At 46.3% G+C, this 23005-nt stretch overlaps 1 protein-coding gene across 3 annotated transcripts in view; it reads left to right on the top strand.

Annotated features, from left to right (window-relative positions):
* LARGE (like-glycosyltransferase) overlaps window positions 1-23005 on the top strand; it is a 692738-nt gene that overhangs the window by 62788 nt on the left and 606945 nt on the right. The window contains exon 2 of one of the 3 annotated variants that reach the window (XM_011978984.1): window positions 10776-10838. The exons of the other annotated variants lie outside the window; for them this stretch is intronic. The gene's annotated coding sequence lies outside the window, so the exon portion shown is untranslated. The remainder of the gene's footprint in view (window positions 1-10775; window positions 10839-23005) is intronic. 3 annotated transcript variants of the gene reach the window in all.

Genomic DNA, 23005 nt, shown 5'->3' on the forward strand with positions numbered 1-23005 from the left:
AAGACAGGCATTTTTACATTAAAACTTGGCTATTTATTTTAGCACATGTCTAAAAACCATGTATAACCAGCGTTCCAAACCTGGCGTTCCTCAGGGGTTTCTGCTTCCGACGAGGCAGGCCGTGGTAGTTCCCTCTCAGTCTCATAGATTCCAGGGTTGCTGTTCCCACACACCCGTGCGCATGTGACACCTGGAATGAGCAAAAGGCCTGTTGTCACCATTTGGAACTAAGGCTTATGCAGATGGACGAGGTTGCTGGTATGAATTCTGGCACTGAATTTCCATATGCTTTGTATTCTTTTCAGCAGGATGAAATGCATCATGGGTGTGGGAAAATGGAGCGGGTAGTGTGCTGCAAGAGATCGCAGGGTAAGCGGCGCAGATCCGGTGTGGCTCTCCCCTTTTGAATGAGGAGGGCATTGGGCAAGGCACAGGTAGACCAGGTGGCCCCGATAGATAGTGCCTGCACTGGTACTTGAGCTGCGTCTCCTCTTCTTGTCTAGCCGTCTTGGCATTCTAGATGGGACGTGAGCTGGGTCCTACCAAAGACTTGGGCACTTCATTTGAGTTCTCTCATGTAATCCTACTAACAACGTTGTGAAGCATGCACTATTTTTACTTACTAAACAAAAAAGGAGCGATCGGGACTAGAGGACTTGAAATAACTTTCTGAGGCCCAGCCTGCTGGTAAGGAGTAGATCCAGTGATTCAACGTGGCTCCATCCCATGACATTTAGCTGTCAGGGAGCTGCAAACCTATGAAACAGAGCTTTCAGATTTTGGAAATAGAAGCGCAGGCAGGCGTGTGGTGCCGCTTGCCGTCTCCCGGGAAAGCCCCTTTGTCGTGAATAATAGAACCAGAGCTAGAAGGCACGTTGCTCAGGCCAGCAGGTGAGTCCGAGGGCTGGGGAGGGGTTTTCTGGGCAGTGGGACACCTCCCTCTCAGGGGGTTTCATTTGTCCAGGGCCAGTGAAAGGCTGTTTGCTCCCTCCGCTGAGTGAACAGCCCCAGCCCACAGGATGAGTCAGAGCAGAGTCCAGAATAGAAGCCAGAGGGCATGTGTGTAAAGGCCATGTTTATCCCAGTCATTTGGATCTTAAGATTCCTGTTCATGATGATGAAGGTTTTATACATAACACTGTTTGCAGACTGCTTTATGATCATTTATGAGTGTCACCTGGCAACCGCTGAGTTAGCCACATGCGTCCACCGTGGGGTGATTAACTCTGGGCCCACCCAGAGCCCAGTTCATCGCTTGTGCATTACTGAGCCTCCTCCCCACACCCTCATTCATTAATCTATCCTTCCATTCGTTCAGTAGAGCCCTTTTGTCAGACGCCACCTTTGTGGGTAGCTATACGGTTGGCATTTCTTTTTCGTTGCTGAGAATATGTAATATGCTGGACGTGTTGGTGTTCCTGTTCACGTAAGCAATAATCAACCCCTTTAGGGAGACTGTACGCTCCATGAGAGCAAGGCCTTCGTTCATTTCTCTGTCTCTGGTGCCTAGAAGAATGCCTAGCCCATAGTAGGTGCTCTGTGAATATTTATCGAAAAAAAAAAAAAGTGAATGGACTGAGTGTTTGCTATGTTTGGGCCTGTGGGAGGTGCTTTCTATAAAAATCTTTCTAATCCTTGCAGCAATCCACGCTGCACCATAAGGGTGTCTGTCCTCCATTCCAGGGTTCCATCTGGTGAGTGTTTACCATTATCATAAACATTATTGTGAGTGCTTGCAGAGCCCATCATCCTTATTATGATGGAATAAGGTAGCTACATTATCCCCATTTTACAAATGAGGAAATGAGGCACAGAGAGGTGAAGTAACTCGCCCAAGGTCACACAGACCCTCCAGCTTGACGTCACTCCTTCACCTCCATATCAGCACTGTCCTATAGAACCTTCTGCAGGACGGAACTGCTCCCCATCTGCGCCATCCGATGTAGTCACCACTAGACGTGGGTAGTTACTGAGTACTTGAAAGGGTGGCTAGTGCAACGGAGGCGCTGAATTTTTAATTTTGTTTAATTTTCATGAAATCTAAATAGCCGTATGTGAGTAGTGACTCCCATACTGGGCAGCACAGCCCCCTATATACTGTCTCTAAAGAACAGTAACAGGCTGGGTGCCGTGGCTCGTACCTATAATCCCAGCACTTTGGGAGGCTGAGGCAGACTGTTTTATGATCATTTAGGAGTGTCACCTGGCAACAGCTGAGTTAGCCACATCCATCCACCATGGAGTAGTTAACTCTGGGCCCACCCAGAGCTGAGGCTGGAGGCTGAGGCAGGAGGATTGCTTGAACCCAGGAGTTGGAGACCAGCCTGGGCAACATGGCAAAACCCTATCTCTACTAAAATTACAAAAATTAGCTGGGCATGGTGGTGTTCATCTGTAGTCCCAGCTACTTGGGAGGCTGAAATGGGGGGATTGCTTGAGCCTGGGAGGCAGAGGTTGCAGTGAACTCAGATCATGCCACTGGACTCCAGCCTGGATGACAGAGCGAGACCCTGTCTCAAAAAACAAAAAACAACAAAAAACAGCTAACATTGAATGCTTACTATATACTGAGTATTTTTCAGATGTTTTACGTGTAGTAAATGCTTCAAGTTAATCCTGACAACCACAAATGAATTAACAAGAGTCAGAAGTTAAATACCTCCTTCTACTCTCAAGATCTTATAGCAAGATGCTAGTGTAGCTGGATTCTCCCCGAGGATGAATTCTGCCTGGCCCAGAGTTTTAAACTATCACCCTATTTTTCTCCTTATTTTCCCTGCGTACAGCAGTGGATATCACCATGGAAAAGATCTCATTGTTCATAATATTTGTCAGCCCTAAACACAGTGCTGCCCGCCACCCTTCTTGGTAAAGAGGTCAACCTATACGCAGGCTTGCAAACTCACTGTTCCAACCAAATGACTCATTTAGGTTGAAAATATTTATTTGCACAAAGTGGAGTTGTGTCAATGTCACTTTGAAAAGAAAAAGACACCAATATTCCCTACCAGGATGTTCTGTGGTGAAAACAAACAAATGAAACAAAATCTACTTCGAGGTCAGAGTGAGAAGAAGAGAAGGTCCAGCTGAAATTATCTGCAGTCTTGCTGGAGGGAACAAACGGTTGCAGCTTGTGGGTACAGTGACATTTTACAGCTCCCAGCTGTGCCTTCCCTTCTTGAAGATGGCTGAAGGGGAGTAGGTTCTTGTGCTAGACTTGGGGCTATGGAGCAAAAGCAGAGGGAGCTTGTCCTGCACAGATGTGGAAGCAGAGGTCACTGAATTCTGTTCCACAGTAGAGGTCAGCAGTGCTTTATGGTAACTGTGCATCCAAACGTGTGCTGTCTGCTGGGCTGGGCCTGACACCCACAGCTGTGGCTCTTTCAGAAACTGTGAACCAACTTGGGGGTGGGCCAGGGGTCTGGGTCAGGAGCAGAAGTGGGTTAAAGGTGATCGAGCGAGACATGTGAGAGAGTGAGTGAGAGAGGCCTGCAGGATGAGGCCACATCAGGAGTGCAGTCCAAATATAGGCAGTGATTGTGAAATCCAGGGACTGCAGGCTAAGAGTGCTGTAGATTCTGAAAGTAGTAACAGGGAAAATGTGGCCATGGGCCTCTGGGGAAAGCCCTATTCTGTGGGCTTTGGCCACTTAAATCTACGTGTCTTCTGCTACTGTGCGCTGACTGTTCATCTGCCCATCTATCCATTCATCCATTCATCAATCCAGCATTTGAGTCTCTATTCCATGCATGGTATTGGGGATAGTGTGGTAAACAGGGCACCATCCCTACCCTCAAGGAGCTTACAATCTTGCCTGGTAAAACGTACAGAAGTACGCATTTTTGAAAAAAGTAAAGGAAGAACACTTAGGCGCTCTCCACTCCAGGGCCACCTGCACCTTGCCTATGTAGCTTTCCCCAGCAACACGAAGCCAGCATTGGTTTCTTTACTTCCCTTCTTGTCTTCATCGTGTATGTGCTTAGTATCTGTATTGTGCTTTGGGCTATTTATTTATATCAGCGTAGCACTTTATTGCATCTTTATTGTAAATAACCTTCCTGAACATAGGGGCTTCCATGTCTTCACTGGGTCCCGGCTCCATGGTAGGCGTTGATGGGGGCTCCAGAATTATTGAAGTAATTGGGAGCCCCTTAAACCTGCAAGGAACCTTAATAGTCCTCAGTGGTCTGAAGGGTCTTCTTGACCTTCCCTGCCTCCCAACTTCCTCCTGTCTCTGTCAGGTCAAGACTTTACTTGCCTGGTAGGTTCTGTACAAACCATTGCCAGGCAATGGAAGAAGAAAGGGGAACTGCACACCTCACTGGAGATGGAAGTTCCGTGATGCTTGTCATAGCTCCATATGCCTCACGTTCACCTGGAAACATGGGAGGCCTTAGTTAGGCCAGATTAACAGATGTGGGATGTTGCATAATGACTTTGCCTTCTAGTGAGACTGCAATCCAGTGGGAGCATGCCCCAGATATTGGTCTCCTCAAAACTCTGGGTTACTTTTAGTGTCTTCCAGTTCAGGAACCACGATTTTCAATTTTTTGAAAATGAAAGTACTCCTGTCTCCTCTCATTTTTCTTTTTTTCTTAAGCTAGAGTCTCACTCTGTCATCCAGGCTGGAGTGCAATGGCACAATCTTGGCTCACTGCAACCTCCGCCTCCTGGGTTCAAGTGATTCTCCTGCCTCAGCCTCCTGAGTAACTGGGATTACAGGTGTGCGCCACCACACCTGGCTAATTTTTGCGTTTTTTTTTTTCCAGTAGAGACGAGGTTTCACCGTGTTGGTCAGGCTGGTCTCGAACTCCTGACCTTGTGATCTGCCCGCCTCCGGCTCCCAAAGTGTTGGGATTGTAGGTGTGAGCCACCGGGCCTGGCTTCTCCTTTATATTTCTAATAAAGTTTATCTGAGCTTATAAGGTCTTCTAGAAATGGGGATGGCATTGTCAGCTATCCCCTGGCCCTTCCCCTGAGACAGAAGACTGTTGGGCAAGCTGAGAGGGCAGGGACCCCACCGTCTTGACTGCTAAAGGAAATAAAGACGACAGCCTTATTGAGCGCTTCTCTGTGGTGAGTGCTTTGCCTTAATTACCTGATGAGGTTGGATTAACCTCCATTTCAGAAATGGGGGAAGTGAGGCTTGCAGAGGTGACACGCCTGAGATCAAAGAGTGACTGAGTGGCAGAGCTGAGACTTGAACCCTAAACTGTCGGCTCCTGTGTTCCTGTCTGCCACGGTGCTGTGTGAGAATTGGGAATGGTGAGTTCCCTGCTGAGGCTCAGTATGGAGGCAAACCGCTTTCTGCAACACATTCCTATGCTTTTGGGCAGCTTAATTGACTTCTGTGCCTCAATTTTCTCATCTGTGAAAGAGCATAATAATAACAACAATAATAATAATAGACTAGAAATCGGCCAGGCCCTTAGCGAGGACTCAGTGCGTGCTACCTCTGATAGATACTAATGTATAGGTGTAGTAGAAACATCAATCATCAATATTGTTTTGACTGTTTTTACCTCTGGTAGCAATTTTGACTATGGACTGCCCCTTTTTTGTTAATAGATTTGTTGGGTCAATGAAAACACAGCTTTCACAAAAAGAGCTTATGTTTTATAACACCAAGCCCACAAACTAACGTCATAGTGGCCCGCGAGGACACGTGACAGAGCTGGGATTGGAACCGAGGCCTGTCTGGCCTCTGCGTCCCCACACCGTTTCCCCTGGGACCCAGGTGTCCGGCTGGCCCTCCACGTCCTGTGTTCCTGGTGATTCTGCCCTGGCGGTCACAGTGTCAGGTACACCCACTCGGAGTGGGTTTATGATACAGTTATGAAGGAGCCCAGGCCTCAACACCGGAAAAGACGAGATTGCAGTGTTGTTCAAGGCCAGGAGCCTCTCTGCTCAGTGACTGCCGTCAATCCTCTTTCGTGAGAAGATCACCTGTATTGTTCAAGATGTTCAGATATAACCTCCCCCAGGAAGCCTTCCCTGATGACATACACACCTCTGTCGCGGGCTCCCAGGTGGGGTGAGTAGAGTCTTCCTTTGCTCCCGTGGCAGCTTACAGGATCTTTGGCAGGCTTTTCCGTGATGTTTTCTTCCCAGGGGTTTGTGTAGCTTGTTTTCACCACTTGCCATGAGCTCTCGAGGACAGAGGATGTGTCTGCGTTAGAAACGTCTGGTTCCTGCTGGGCGCGGTGGCTCACGCCTGTAATCCCAGCACTTTGGGAAGCTGAGGCAGGTGGATCATTTGAGAGAGTCAGTAGTTTGAGACCAGCCTGGCCAACATGGTGAGACCCTCTCTCTACTAAAAAAAAAAAAAATGAGCTGGGCATGGTGGCACGTGCCTGTAATCCCAGCTACTCGGGAGGCCGAGGCATGAGAATTGCTTGAACCCAGGAGATGGAGGTTGCAGTGAGCCGAGATCATGCTGCTCCAGCCTGGGTGACAGAGTGAGACCTTGTCTCAAAAAAGAAAAAAAGGAAACGTCTGGTTCCCAAAATCCACTTCTCTTCTACTGAGGGCACAGGAATGGCCCCCTTCCCTGCCCCTTTCTAGGGCCATGAGGCTCATTCTGACTGAAGGGCAGTGAGCAGAAGTGAGTTGCATCATCCCAGTGAAAACATTTATTTGCTGGTGCAGGAGCTCCTGGGGCTGGCGTGAAGCTCTGGGGGGCAGGACTGAGGAGTGGCACCAAATGCTGCGTGGGAGAGTTCTTCAGATTTGACAGTCAAGGATCTTCATGGCAACATGGAGAGGCCAGGCTTGTCTGCATGGCCATTCTGTGGGTGAGGAGCCTGAGGCTTAGTGAGGTTAATTGCTTGTCCGAGGGATCTTGTGCAAATTCCATGGCTTGTTCTCTGGCAGTATGCTACCATTCGCTGTTGTGATTTCTTGTTGTTGCTGTTAATTGTAGGCTAAGGGTGTGTGCGTGTGTGTGTGTGTGTGTGTGTGTGTGTGTGTGTGTAGGTGGGTGAGGAGTGGGAGTGAGAAACAGCTAGCCGAGTTGCAGTGCTTGGTCCTCTTGCAGAGTGGGTGTTAGCAAAGGCTGGCATGCTTAGCCCAGGTGGTGGCTGCACTCGGCCACCAAGTTAACGGAGGGAAAAACGAGTTAGCTGTTATCTCCTCACAGATGTCAGTTTTCCTTTAATGTGGAGCTTTGGGGAGAATACCAAGATGGAGCTGTGCTTACTGACCTTTTCCTCGCCACACAGATGGGAATAAGGGGAGCGGAAGAAAAGGAGGAAGAAGAGAGGTATTCGAGGCAGAGGCTGCCTGGGCGATGCCGCTTCCTTACCCACTCTCAGCCTAAGGGATCCTTGCCCACCCTGAGATTCAGGGATGAAATCTCTCTAGCGACAGTGCCCAGGATTGCATTGGGCAGGAGTGCAGGCTTCACCCTCCAAGGACCTTGCTGAGGGTGCGTGGATGTGCGGGGTAGGGTCGTGGCTGTGGTGGCAGTGCAGTGGGTTATCAGAGAGGCCTCAGGCTGGCCGGGCCCACAGTGTTCCCCATGCTGGCTCCTGCTTGCAGGCAGTTGCACCATTCTAGTTGTTGTGGGCAGCTGGAGTTGAGGACTAGCCCAGGAGGGTCAGGGTAGTGGCCTGGTAGTTTGCATGTGTTGGTGTTGCCCCCACGTTGCCCTGGTGAGTGCTGAAGTCATGTTTGTGTGGGCCAGGCATTCTCCTGATCACCGTTGCATGCCCATCCTCAGAAGAACGCCCTCTGAGGTGCTGATCACACCACCACCTTCACAGCTCAGGACGCTGAGTGTCAGAGAGGCTAGGTCACTTTCCCGAGGCCACGCTTGCTGCTAAGTAGAGAATCCAGTGTGGAGCCAGGACACTGTGACCCTGGAGTTCCGAACCACTACGATTGCCCCTCCAGGCATTTAACTTCTCTGGCCACAACTTTATTTCTTATTCTGAAAACAAAGACAGTGGGAGAAACAAATGTTTATTTGAACATCTATGGTATGCCAGGTGCCATGGCTAGATTGTGTACATTATTTTATTTAAGTCTTATTTCAAGCCCTGGGGTTAAGTATCAGCTTCTTGACTTAAAAAATTCAAAAAAGGCCAGGCATCGTGGCTCACACCCGTAATCCTAACACTTTGGGAGGCCGAAGCAGGAGGCTCACTTGAGTCCAGGAGTTCAACACCAGTCTGGGCAACATAGTGAGACCCTGTCTGTACCAAAAAAAAGAAAATTTTTTTAATTTAACAAAAAACTTAAAATATTTTAATTGTAAAATACACATAAGATTGACCATCTTAAATATTTTGGGGTGGACAGTTCAGTAGTGTTAAGTATCTTCAGATTGTTGTGCAGCCAATCTCCAGAACTGTTTGGATCTTGCAGAACTGAAATCGTGCATCCTTTGAACAAGAACTCCTTATTCACCCCTCCTCCCAGCCCCTGGCAAGCAGCATTCTCTATGGGTTTGTGTCCTCCAGGTACCTTATATGAGTGGAGTCACACAGCATTTGTCCTTCTGTGACTGGCATATTTCCCTTAGCATGAGGTCTGCAAAGTTCATATCACGTGGTGTAGCGTGTGATGATATTTCCTTCTACTGTATGTATTTGCCACATATCACATTGGTTTGCCCATTTACCTGTTGCTGGACGCGTCCTTGATGAATCTTACATGTCATAATGGGTTGCTTCCAGCTCCTGGCTACATTTTGTTGATCTCGTTAATCACTCAAGACCAAGAAAACACACCTGGATTTAAGCCCCCCGGTCTCTGTTTGATACCCGATTTCTGACTGCTTTTTACTTCCAAGGATCCTCCAGCTTTAGGAGTTGAGACGAATTTTATACTAATATGGCCTTTGTGAAGCCTGAAACTGCTTTGGGCCCATTGAAAACTCTCTTTTTTTTCTGAGTCACTGCTCAGACAGCACTTCTTCCAGAAGCCTGGTGGGGACCCAGTTTGTACCGCCAGAAGCCACAATGTGAGACAAAGGCTTTTTGTTTCTATCTGTTGGGTGCCCATTGTTTTCCTAGTGTCACTTCTTCATCTGCTGAATCTTCTTCAAAACTTGTGTGTTTGTTTCCATGTTTTAAAAATGACTATGATGAGATGTCATTCTGAAATTAGGAAGTACAGTAATACAACATTATTATCATGATATAGGTTTGCATTTGTAAGGTGAGCTCCCTTGAGGCTAGTCATTTTGTTTTTAAATTAGACTTTAAGTTCTGGAATGCATGTGCAGAATGTGCAGTTTTGTTACACGGGTATACATGTGCTGTGGCGGTTTGCTGCACCCATCAACCTGTCGTCTACATTAGGTATTTGTCCTGATGCTATCCCTCCCCTAGTCCGCCACCCGCCGACAGACCCCGGTGTGTGATGTTCCCCTCCCTGTGTCCATGTGTTCTCATTGTTCAACTCCTACCTATGAGTGAGAAGATGCAGTGTTTGGTTTTCTGTTCTTGTGTTAGTTTGCTGAGAATGATGGTTTCCAGCTTCACCCATGTCCCTGCAAAAGACATGAACTCATCCTTTTTTATGGCTGCGTAGTATTCCGTGGTGTATATGTGCCACATGTTCTTTATCCAGTCTATCATTGGCATTTGGATTGGTTCCAAGACTTTGCTATTGTGAATAGTGCCACAATAAATATATGTGTGCATGTGTCTTTATAGTAGAATAATTTATAATCTTTTGGGTATAGACTCAGTAATGGAATGGCTGGGTCAAATGGTATTTCTGGTTCTAGATCCTTGAGGAATCACCACACAGTCTTCCACAATGGTTGAACTAATTTACACTCCTGCCAACAGTGTAAAAATGTTCCTGTTTCTCCACTTCCTCTCCAGCATCTGTTGTTTCCTGGACGCGAGTCATTTTTTCTCAAGCTCAGGTCTTAAGCAGGTAGCTGCCCTGGGTGTGCAGTAATATGGTTTATGGTGTCAAAGGTGAGATCTCTTGTGTGATAGGCCAGAGATTCTCTCTGATGCACTCGATTACCGTTTTCTATTTAAAATAGGCATTTTGTTTATATAGGAGAGCATTCATTACTAATTACTGACGTTTACCGATAAACAACTTTAAGAAATATTTCAGTAAGTGTTTTGTTAGTATGTTTCCTTGAAAACTTACTGCAAGTGAACATGTAATTTAACTTGGCCTTTTTCTGATTGCGTCATTTCTTGCAGTTGCATGTCCAGTGGGAGTATTTATTGAATTCTTGCCTTTTGGGGCTTCCCAGCTGTCTGGGTATCAAAAGCTCACAATGGATTTTTTTCTCCTGCCCTTGAGGAGAGTCTGTTTCTTTTGGCTTCCAGCTTAGAATAAAAGAGCCTCTAGTCTGTCTGCCCCATGAACCTTCCCTTAAAAGATGTTATTTTAGGCCGGGTGCGGTGGTTCACCCCTGTAATCCCAGCACTTTGGGAGGCTGAGAAGGGCGGATCCCTTAAGCCCAGGAGTTCGAGACCAGTCTGGCCAACGTGGTAAAACCTCGTCTCTACTAAAAATACACAAATTAGCTGAGCCTGTAATCCCAGCTACTGGGGAGGCTGAGGCACAAGAATCACTTGAATTCAGACGGCAGGGGTTGCAGTGAACTGAGATCACGCTGCTGTATTCCAGCCTGGGCAATAGAGCGAGACTCTGTCTCAAAAAAAGAAAAAGAAAAAAAAGTTATTTTAGCTTTTTCTGCTTGCTCTTGGAAAAACAAAAATTAGGGAGCAGAGGGGAGACAAAAAAGGATAATGACAGTTTCATCTGACCTTAAAGAGGCCTTGTCTATTTTTCAGAACCTACGTTAAGAACCAGATTCAGATCCATCAGCCGTTTGTAGAGCACCTGTCGTGAGCCAGGTAAGATGTGTAGCGTTTTCAAAGTTGTTTTATTAAATCCTCACAGAAACCTTTGCAAGTTGCTGTTTTTCAGCTGGGCAATCTGTGCTGAAGTAAGCTACCTCGCTTGGCTCACACGGCTAAAAGTAGAAGCACCAGCCTAGGGCTTGGCGTTGTCCGCCTCTAAGTTTAGGGCTGTAATCTGGTTCTTCCACCAAAGAAGACACAGTGGCTGCCTCAGAGGGATCTGGAAACGGGATCTAATTCCCAGTTCTGGTGGGATTTCCCCTGTGTCTTCGTCTCTTGACTGATGATCAGTAGATCTGTTTATCACTCCTAGGAGCTGCGCCTTGCGGCTTCATTTCAGCCTCTTCATGTGGACCTCACCGAGGCCCTGAGGGGGAAGTGGCTGCTTAGACCCACCACCCTCCCACCCAGCTTGTTCTGTCAGGAAGGGTTCCGACCCTCTTCCATGGAGAGGCGTGTGACTGTCTGGGTGGAGGACATTTCCAGAGGAGGATGGCCCCCTGAGAACTGGTCCGGGGATGGCCACCGTTCAGCACTCTGGTTGGATTCTGCACATGAAACATTTTGGAATCTTTTCAGTGGAAGTTTGGCTCTTGGACAGCTCTCTTCTGCTGTCCCCGGAATCCCCTATTCCTACTGAGGTCAGAGGCCATTTATTTTGTGCATGGCCATCACCCAGGTGCCAGCGTAGCGCTGGGTGCCCGGGAAGCCTCCGGTAAGCAGCACTGAAGTGAGGGGTGCGTCTCAGGATGCCAAGACTTGATCCCGACTCCATCATTTATTGTGCTAGTTCTCTTAACCTTTTAAGTTTCAGTTTCGTTGTCTTAATAAAAAGGGGGCATGTGAAGAGATGACAGTAGTCCTTTGTGGTTTGCTGTAAGGACTCAATGAGCAAAAAACGTGTCATGAGGGGCAGGTATGGGCTTTATTAATTTTTGTATCCTGAGGTTGGTATTCACTCCATATTCATCAGAATGATGATGAAGAAGTAAGGAACCTCCACTCTGAGTTTCATTTGCCCCGTTTTGAAAACTAAGATACTGGTGTTAATCTGTGGTTCCTGGCGGGAGAGGGGTGCTCATCAGAAATTCCTGGGGGCCTTTCCCCGAAGCACAGGACCAAGCCCCACCCCTGAAATTCTGATTCCTGCCATCTTCGCTGGAGTGTGGCACGTGGGTTCTGAAACATGGGTCCTGGGGATTGTGCTACATAGCCCTGGTGAGGCGTGATGGACCCTCTAGCCTCTGAGTTCTCTCGCCCGATCCTTTCTGGGTTAGGCAGGTTGGGGGCACACGGAGTGTCTAGCCAATGGTTAGGGTTCTGACAGTTTCCCACTCCACCTCTCTACCTCCCACCCATTCTTCAAGGCCCCCTTTAAATGGCACCTTCTCCAGAACGACTCCCCGGGCCTTCTGAGCTGGAAAGTGCTCTTGTTCTCTCTGCTGAGTGCCCCGTGGTCCTGCCCCTGGGGTTTTGTAGTGCTGCAATCAGCCATAAGCTTGTGGAGGGCACTGCCTCGGTTGATACAGCAATGACACCCCACAGCACCTTCGCCGGGCTCTTGCATCCCGTTGGCATATCATATATATTTACGTATGTCAGCAATACATTTATGAATAACTGTTTCAACAGCTAACTCTTTGGTTTTATAAATCACAAGTGCATCTCCCAAGATTCCTTCTGTTTCTCTTCAGATCAGTAACACAGAATGTCTTTGTTAAATTGGTCCTTTTTTTTTTTTTTTTAATAAACTGGAGACACTTGGGGAGAAAAAAGTGATGTACTCTTCCTTTGTAATTAGCTATGATGATGAGACTATCTTTTCCATTATGTTTTATTTTTACTTGCCTTGGAATTTATCAAGTGGCCTCTTTTCTATGAAGGTTACCCTTCAAGTAAGTAAGGGAGCTTGATGAGAACACTGGGGGATTTACTTTGTACTTTTTTAAAAATAAGACTCGTGATGGAGAAGGCTGATGTGAGCTGATGGTGAAAGCTCAGCCTGGAGCTATAAAAAGGGGGTCTCTGAGCTGAGAAACTGAAACCGATCCTCCACGATCAAGATTTTTTTTTCTGCCATCAACTGCCGACGTAATTAATAGTCACTTTTATTTTAGAATTTGTTTTATGTATTTAACAAAGCCTGCTGAGTAGCCCTTCATGGCTTCTCTTCATACCCAGGGCAAGGTCCTTTGTTTTTCTTTTTTTTATCCCTTAAGTGCATTTATAATTGCATTGATCAACTCTGACTTTGTGATATGCCCGCTCCTTGAATGTGATCCTCATTTGATTTCATGTTTTTGATGCAAATGGATCTTGGAATCCATTCTAAAGTGCTTTGGTAGATTTCTTAATCCACAAGAGGCAGTTTAGCTTGTTCAGCCTCTACAAGGACTGTCTGGTATGGCCGGTCTGGGCATCTGGCTGGCCACGAGCCTGCCCAGTAGGGACTCGGTTAGGACCTGCTGAGAGCGGTTTCGCTTTCACATTTGCTGCTTCTTGTCCACAGCTGAACTGAGAGGTGTTCTCGGGGATCCCTAGAGTACTGAGAACAAAGAGCAGAAGGAAGAACTTGCATCCTTCTCTTTTCCATCCATTCAGTGACTATTTACTGCCTGCCCCAAGGCAGGTTCTGAGGATACAGCAGACGGCACAACAGGCAGTCCCTGTCCTTGTGGACGTGCTCTGGCACCAAGCTGTTTCCAACTCAGCACATGTGGGAAAGGAACTGGCATTTTTTCATATCCTTGCTATCTTCGGCATATGTGGGCATACTTATTTAAACCTCACAACTCTATGTGAAGTAGGTATTATTAAGCGTTCTGTAGGCCACGTGTATCTGTGAACATCATACTGGTGTGTGGTGTTTTGCATAATACAGCTATGAAATTATGCAGCTGGGGTTTGAAAATAAACCCTGCCTTTTGCCATCTAAATGTTGAACAAGGGACTTAAATGCTCACAGCCTCCTCCTCTTCCCCTATTTTGAATGAGGCTAAAGGTTGGGCCTCTTAGGATCTTTTGGTAGTTAACACTTTGCAGGTTGGCGTGGATACACACAGGTATTGTAAACCTGTGTGTGCTTGGAAAACAGAGGCTCTTTCTGCCTGTGATTCTGGAGTTACTTCTGGATTTGATCCTGTACAGAATGCTCTTACATCCTGTTCATTATAGGGAAGGAAGCTTGTGGCAGGGAATCTGGAGACCCACGTTCCATCTGGTTCTGCCCGCAAATTGTGTGTTCTCGGGCAAATTCCTAGACCTCTCTAGTTCTCAGTTGTCGCATATCTGAAATGAGACAATGGTGCTGATTTCCCTTTGGATTAATTTCTCCTTGGATAAATTTCTCTTTGGTGGCTTTGTTTGGGCCCCCCTCTTCATATCCATCAAGACTTCTCATGTTTAAATTTCACGTGGTGGAGGGCTTGCCTGGTTGCCTCACTGATCACTGTGACCCTCGCCTGGCATTCCCAACCCTCTTTACCCTGTTCTGCTTTTTCTTTATTTTCATAGCACTATAGCACTTACCACTTTCTTTTTTTTTTCTGGAGACGGAGTCTCGCTCTGTCGCCCAGGCTGGAGTGCAGTGGCGCAGTGTCCGCTCACTGTAACCTCCGCCTCCTGGGTTCAAGCCATTCTCCTGCCTCAGCCTCCCAAGTAGCTGGGACTATAGGCATATGCCACCACACCTGGCTAATTTTTTTTGTTTGTTTGTTTTTAGTATAGATGGGGTTTCACTGTGTTGCCCAGGCTAGGCTGGTCCTGAACTCCTGAGCTCAGGCAATCTGCTCGCCTCTGCCTCCGAAGGTGCTGGGATTATAAGCGTGAGCCACCGCGCCCAGCCTTCATAATACTTACTACTTTCTAACAGACTGTATGCTTTTTAAAATTTATTGTGTTTATTTTTATAAACAAAAAAGAAATGTTACCTTTACTGGAATGTAACCTAATTAAGGAGTAAAATCTTGACCGATCTTGTGCCCAGACCACCTTGAGACCATGAAGGGCTGCTCAGGAGGCTTTGTTAAATATAAAACAAATTCTGAAATAAAAGTGACTATTAATTACTTCAGCAGTTGATGGTAGGGAAAAAAAATGGATCTGGGAGCATCTGTTTCAGTTTCTCAGCTCAGAGGTCCCTTTTTGTAGCTCCGGGGCTGACCTTTCATGGTCGGCTCATATCAGCCTTTTCCATCATGAGTCTTATTTTTAAAAAGTACAAAGTAAATACCACAAACAGGTATTGTGACTTGTGGAACAAGTTGTCGAGAAAATTACAAAGAATAGTTCCTTCTGCTGCTATTTGCTTAGAGCCGGCCTGGCTCTAATAGCTACGGCCCTTGTGTGTTCTTTTCTTGAGCATAAAGAGTTTCGCAGAATATGGACATAGGATGGAGCTACTCTATATTGGTGATAGAACAAGGCAAAAACAAGACCGCGCAATCATCAGCACGGAGCACAGATAAAAGCAAGATCCCTGCGAGGCACAGAAATGACCAAACATTCCCCAGTCTCAGCTCACATGAATGTTTCTTTACCGATTGTGGCTTTAGCCTCATTCTGTTCCTCCTGCCTCTTAGATAAAAATTTGGAAGCTACGTCATCATAAAATTTCTGCTCTGTTGACAGCACCCAATTCAGAGCAAAACTATGTTTCCCTGAGCCTATCCCTAAATCACTGAACACAGTCCAAATTGTATAATGAGCTCCTCCTGACATCCTCTTGCTGAGATATCTGAAATTCTGCCTGGCATCGTGTCCACCTTGTTGCAGTCAACCAATAAACCCAACTTTGTTTGACTCCAGGTATGTTCCTGGTAGTCTTTAACTGGGGCCGGTGGCACAGTCGCTTGGTGAATAAAACCTTGTCATGGGCATCACTGTAGAAATGTGTAGGTTATTTTACAGCTGAATGGTATTGAATAGACTCATACACAGCTTAATTGGAGAGCTGAGTCACTTGATAATTGTGGAAACAGCAGGATGTGACAGAAGGCGGAAATGCAAAGGTTGGGTAAGTGTGCCTCGAAGTGAGTAAGTTGAGAGAAGGAGAAAGCCTAGAAGTCTGGGGTGGTAGAGAGGAGAAGGTGGGTAGGGCTGGAAGAGATAGTGGGGTCTTGAGTAAATCGCTTGTTTAGGAGTCTAGACACCCAAAGTCTTCTCCTGGATTTACTGCATATGAGCTCTTAACAACTCCAGTAGTTAGGTTTTTCATTTGTAAAAAACAGGGTCCATCATCTCTCCTCCTTATCTCACATAGTAGTTAATTTGTGTGAAACACCTTATAAAGTGTCCTGTGCTGGAAAAGTATAAGGCCTGGCTCAAATTGTGGAGAGAATCAAAAAACACGCAGTTTCAAGGTGTTTCACCCATAAGCTAGTTGCTAAATGATCCCTCTCTGTCTTCCACCATCCAAACTTTAGAGATGAGGGTTGCCATAGGAACCTTGTCATTATCATTCAGCAGCTATAGTCTTGCTTTGGTGGTGTATTTTTTTTTTAAGACCGGTTAGGTTACTTATAGGGTCTTGGGAGCATGAGTGTGGTGGTAGGGGCATAAGAGAGAGGCAGGGATAGAATTAGAGAAAGGAGCCAGCAAAACCCTTGCCCCATCAGATGAAGGGCCTAGGATCCAGCTGCTACCTTTACACCCTCTGCCCTATCCCCCTCCACTCTGAGTCAGACTTGGTTGTTCAAGGATTTAAATGGGAAAATGTGTTAGCCAGATTATCCTTCCAAATAAGGTTATAAAGTCTACCGTATTAAAGAGGGGAAGATTTCCTTCTGTGGAATTTCAGATCTTGATAATAATCATGGTGATATTAATAATATGACTGTCTGTCATTTATTAGGTGTTTGTTATATGCTGGACACTGAATTCAGCATTTGTGGGTGTTGCTTCATTTAGTACTTGAAATAAATTCATTGTTATCCTTCTTTGCAAATGAGGAAGCGGAAACATAGAGGTTAAATTACCCACCCACAGTCACCAGTCAGCTGGCCTCACAGCACAGAATTGAACTAGGTCCTTCTGACCTCAGGTGTGGAAGACTTAAGACTCTGCTCCCTGGATTCCTTGCAGATAATCCTGGGATATGAGAACTATTATCTAGGACGCTCATCTTTTAGATGGGAAAATAGGGGTTAGAAGAAGTGAAATCCCTGTTTGAAGGCCATGTTATTGCTGCTGCTGGTGGTAGGTCCTGGGTGAGGCCCGAGATCTTCTGATCATTAGTCCAGACAGTGAATAGGACTTTTCTCCTGATGGGTTTAAAATATGAGTGGTTGTGGTTGCTGGCAGTTTCCGCAACAGAGGTATGGTCCTCCTTTTACTTTTCTGTGGAAAAGGCCCTGAAGCTACAGAACCAGATTATCTGGTCTCTCATTGCACCTCTACCCGCTAACATCCATCTGACCCTGGGCTCCTTCTTTAATCTCTCTGTCCCTTTGTACTTCCTTGTATGGAAAATTGGGATAACAACTGTACCTATGCCTTAGTGTTGTAATAAGAACTAAAGGAGGCTGGGTGCAGTGGCTCACACCTGTAATCCCAGTACTTTGGGAAGCAGAGGCGGGTGGATCACCTGAGGTCAGGAGTTTGAGACCAGCCTGGCCAATATGGTGAAACCCTGTCTCTGTTTAAAATTTTAAAAAAAATTAGCTGGGCATGGTGGTGCTCATCTGTAATCCCAGCTTCTTGGAAGGCTGAGGCAGGAGAATTGCTTGAACCTGGGAGGCGGAGGTTGCAATGAGCCAAGATTGCACCATTGCACTCCAGCCTGGGCAACAGAGTGAGACCCTGTCTCAAAAACAAACAAACAAAAAAACTAAAGAGATTAATATGTTGAAAACTCATAGCCTGGCGTCTAGTACCCGGTAGGTTTTGAGTAAGGAGTGCCTGTTAATAATATAGCCCATCCCTCGTTTGAAGGATGTAATCCTCATTTGAGTTTTTTTCGGTAGACCGGAGCTCCTGCCCGGGCCCCGTGGAATTAATATCCTCTGAGATACATGGATACTGTTGACGTTATGGTGAAGATGGTGAGGTGTTGGGAGGCGGAGTGGAGAGGGACTGATTGATGTAAAAACAACATGAGCTTGCTAAGGACACCCAGGTGGTTGAGATGTTCTGTGAAGTGGGCCTGTGTGTCTGCTGGACCTGGAGTTGAGGGGACAGGTTTCTTTTGATGCAGCGTCTTATCCTGGGGTGACTCTGGGAGGCAAAAGCATTGCCTATTCATGAGACTGATGACATACTATCATTCCTAGACCAGAAATGGTGCAAGAGCAGAGAGGATTATCCTGCTTTTCTTTCTCTACACAGTCCCTGTGACAGAGAAGGTGTCTGCTGAGTGGACAGGCCAAGAACTGTTCTCCAGGACTGAGTGCAGATGAAATAGGGGGTATAAACCCATGAAGAACAATGAGGCAGAGGGAGTGAAGCGGGACAAGCTGGGGTGGAGGAAAAAGAATTTGCCTTTATTATACAATTAGCCTTTTCGATTCTTTAAGAGCTTTAGGAGGTAGTGAATATGGTCCTCCAGTCTACAGACCAGAAGAGGCATCTCAGGCAAGTGATTTGCCCAGTACTAGTTAGGGTTGGATCAAGGACCTGGACCCAGGTCCCTCTCTCTGCCTCAGAGGCCCTCTGGGATCCATTGAAGGGACTTGTCTTGAGTAATTAACTGAATACTGGTTTATTCAGAATGAGGGGTCTTTAGTTGGGGAATAATAGGCTTGTCTTTGGTGAAACCACTGGGGTTTTTGGGTCCAGTGTCTGGCAGTGTGCAAGGAGCCTGGGGCATCTTTGTCACAATGTGGCTTCAGGAAGAGCCCTCCTTCCCTTCCTGAGTAAGGCAGAATTTGAGTCAGGCTGGGGTGGGCTCCTGTTGTGGGGACAGGTTACTGTGGGTGCTGGAGGGAATGACTTTTAGTCTGAGTCATTCAGTGGCCTGCGGGGATGCAGGGCTGGGGGTGGAGAGAGAAATAGAGGTGCTGGCCCAAAAGTCTCAGTGCCTGCCCTTTCTTACCCCAGGGCCCATGAGCCTGGTTTAAAAACCACTTATCCACCACCTTGTTTTCATTCTCACTCACTGAGTCCTTGAGATGTAAGCGTGTTGGTGAGAAAAACTATTGCGGTGGCTGAGATGTGCTGGGCGAAAGATTTTCAACTAGTCTTTTCCTAATAAGCAGCGACTTGTTTATATTCTGAGCTTTCACAGCAGCATTCTAGAAAAAAAAAAAAAATACGGAGGACTCAAAAAAAATGTACTGCCTGATTTAGTTTTGATTGCTCATGTTTCTGGCTTCTTTCACGGAACTATTAATTGACTATAGGGAGTTGCTGCTTTTCGCACAGTAAGCTCCTAGTCATGAAGCAAAATGGTGACATTGATCATTTTGGGGTCCCTCAGACTCTGGCAACGTTGAAACAGGCTGTCGGTTTTTTTTTTTTTTTTTTGTAACCACCAGTTAGCATGAGTGGGGGTGGCAGAAATTACCAGTTTGATTTTTGATCAGGGGCTATGGCTTATACTTAAGCTATTTGGAGGGAGGAGAAAGCATGAATGAATGAGTTAAGGCAGTAACAAGATGGAGCCATGCTGGGTTTTTAGGCAGTTGTTTCAAAAACAACACAAAGTAAGAAATGGTGAAAACCAGGAACTGTTTGACTTTTTCTGGTTTACAATGAGAGAAGAAAGATGTTTGGGGAGTTTTAGAAGACTTGAGTCTGTTGCCTAGTAAGTACCTCGGGTGGCGTGCTTGTACAGATCAGTTCACAGTATACCACTGCTTAGAAGTGGACTGGATTTAATGGGACTGGATATTTATTCAGCAACAACTTATTATTCACCTTCTATGTGTAAAGCACTATTCTGAATAAATGTCTTCTGAATTGTTAGAATCTCAACTGTACTCAATATTGTTACCATGTGAAGCATATCTTACGGAATTCCGATTTTTTTTTTAAAAACTATTACTCCCGTGTCCTTAAATGAAAAGTTTCAGACCAATGGTAGTTGAATGCAGTTTGGGTAAAACTGTGAATATCTAATGTTCTATATTTGTGTATGCGTGAAACATTTCGGAAGATAGGTGAGATGCTGTAAAATAATCAGTCTAATGAAGTCAGTGTTTTAATCTGTGGTTGCCAGCATCACCAAAGAAGCAACCAGATGTCATGTGCCTCTAGATCTGATGACTTGGATCTGATCAGGACCCTCCATCTAGCTAGGAAGTCACAGGAAATACACGGAGGGCAGAGACGCAGGTTAGATGACAGAGACACTGTCATGAGAATTCAGACAGCAGAGAACTCTGTAGAAAAACAACCCTGTTCTTCATCAAGGCAATTGTAAGGGGGAAAATTTGATGGTGCCAGTGGCTTGTGGATGTTAGATGAAGTTAAGGAATGAATGTTCTTTTCTTAGTGTGGTAATGAAATTGAGATTTAAAAATAAAGGTTTTGAAACCATTAGGACCAAGATGATAGTATATTGGGGATTTGCTTGAAAGTAATCGCGGGGTTGGGGGAGAGGGAGTCATGGGAATGAGTAGGGTAGAGAGGAGACAAGACTGTAATGATCATGACTTGATAATTACAGATACCGGGTCACAGATATATAGGGACTCTCTTTTTTTTAATGTTTTTAACATTTCTCATAATACAAATGTTAAAGGAAATAATGATTTAGTCTGTTTCTTAGCCATTTCCTGAAGATAGGCATTATAAGGTCCGTTATAGGCCGGGTGCAGTGACTCACGCTTGTAATCCCAGCACTTTGGGAGGCTGAGGCGGGTAGATGATCTGAGATCGGGAGTTTGAGACCAGCCTGACCAACATGGAGAAACCCCGTCTCTACTAAAAATACATTAGCCGGGCGTGGTGGCGGGCGCCTGTAATCTCAGCTACTCAGGATGACTGAGGCAGGAGAACCGCCTGAACCCGGGAGGCAGAGGTTGTGGTGAGCCGAGATCGTGCCATTGCACTGCAGCCTGGGCAACAAGAGTGAAACTCTGTCTCAAAAAATAAAAATAAATAAGATCCATTATAAGTAACATCCTGGAATTTTTCAACTTGATGTGATGCTCGAAAGAGGATGTAGTTCCCTAACATCATTCCATAAACTTCTAGGATTCTGGGTTTCCTGGGGGCGGGGGAGGTAAGGGAGAGAGACTCAGGTCAGTGGGACTTCAGAATCCTGTAAATACACTTCAGTCACAGATGCGTCACCTGTACATTTTAGATCTTTGTGTTTCCCAGAATATTTTGTTGGGGACAAAAAGGGGGCTTGTTATTTACAGAAAGAAAAGTTTGGGGCCAGGTGTGGTGGCTCACGTCTGTAATCCCAGTACTTTGGGAGACTGAGGTGGATGGATCACGAGGTCAGGAGTTCAAGACCAGCCTAACCAACATGGAGAAACCCCGTCTCTATTAAAAATACAACATTAGCCGGGCGTGGTGGCACATGCCTGTAATCCCAGCCACTCAGGAGGCTGAGGCAGGAGAAATCACTGAGCCCGGGAGGCGGAGGTTGCAGTGAGCCGAGATTGCGCCATTGCACTCCAGCCTGGGCTACAAGAGCCAAACTCCATCTCAAAAAAAAAAAAAAAAAAGTTTGGAAACCACACTCTTGTTTTATGAACAAGGCAACCAGAGCACACAGAGGGGAGGTGATATACCCAAGTTCGCACAGCAGGCAAATTGCCAATCCTCAGACCACATGGCAGCTGTTCTTACACTCTTCAGTCACGCCAATCCCCAGTCATTACGCTGTAGACCTCTTGCACAGGGGCCCCAAGGAAGATAGGTCACCTGCATGCAGGCTTCCAGTGCTGCCGGATCCTCCTAAGTGGAAGCTGTGCTGAAATGGAAATCACTTTCTGCGTTCAAAGCACCGAAAGGAAAGCCCCATTGGAGATGCACTTACTGCATGCTCCCAGCTCCCAGCTTGCTCTTTTACTAAACTCCCTGTGCCAGGGAGCATTGTAGCAGGAGGAAGACATTGAATTTGGGAAACAAACAGTCTCACTGGGACTCTTCCTGGGCTAGAAAACCTGTACGTTGAACACTTAATCATTTTTAGTGCTTGTTTCATCTGCTGCTCATGTTTATTTGCCCTCAATAAAACCAAGAAACCTTGGAGGGTCTCAAGAGGTATCCTGTCTTTCAGGGTTAGGGACACTGTGGAGCACAGTTAGAATCTAGGGTTACAAGTGTTGTCTGTAAATCGGAGGGTTTCCATTTTTTTTTGTTTCTTTTTTTTTTTGAGATGGAGTTTTGCTTTTGTCACCCAGGCGGAGTGCAGTGGTACCATCTCAGCTCACTGCAACCTCCGCCTCCCCGGTTCAAGTGATTCTCCTGCCTCAGCCTCCTGAGTAGCTGGGATTACAGGTTCCCGCCACCACACCCACCTAATTTTTTGTATTTTTAGTAGAGACGGGGTTTTACCATGTTGGGTAGCCTGGTCTTGAACTGCTGACCTCAGGTGATCCCCCCCCCGCCCCACCCCGCTTGGCCTCCTAGGAAAGAAAGGAGATGAGTAAACTAGAAGTGGGAGGAAGGGCGCCGGGAACAGACTGTGGGGACTGAATTGTACATATATTCTCTTACGGCCTTGTTAGACCAGTGGCCTTTAAACTTCTTTTACTGCATTCAAACCTGCAGGATAAGGCTTGTTTTCATCAGTAACATTTTAGTAGTGGTTTGGCCAGGTTGTGGATACAGGGAGGGCTTGGGGCAGGGGTGGGACCTCTGGGGAGGATGGTGGTGTCCCACTAGAGGGTTTGAGTGCAGTTTGAATAAACCCCCATATGCATTTTGGATCTTCCTGCATGCTCACTACTTTTCCTCTGTCTACCTCTGTTGAGACCTCTTTAATTTTTAATGATTTATTTATTTATTTATTTATTGAGAGGGAGTCTTGCCCTGTCCCTCAGGGTAGAGTGCAGTGGTACGATCTCAGGTTACTGCAAACTCCATCTCCCGGGGTCAGGCGATTCTCATGCCTCAGCCTCTGGAGTAGCTGGGATTACAGGCATGCGCCACCATGCCCGGCTAATTTTTTGTATTTTTAGTAGAGAAGGGGTTTCACCATGTTGGCCAGGCTGGTCTCGAACTCCTGACCTCAAGTGATCCACCCACCTCGGCCTCTCAAAGTG

Source organism: Mandrillus leucophaeus, unplaced genomic scaffold (assembly GCF_000951045.1).
Source record: "Mandrillus leucophaeus isolate KB7577 unplaced genomic scaffold, Mleu.le_1.0 Scaffold2, whole genome shotgun sequence".
Classification (NCBI taxonomy): Eukaryota; Metazoa; Chordata; class Mammalia; order Primates; family Cercopithecidae; genus Mandrillus; species Mandrillus leucophaeus.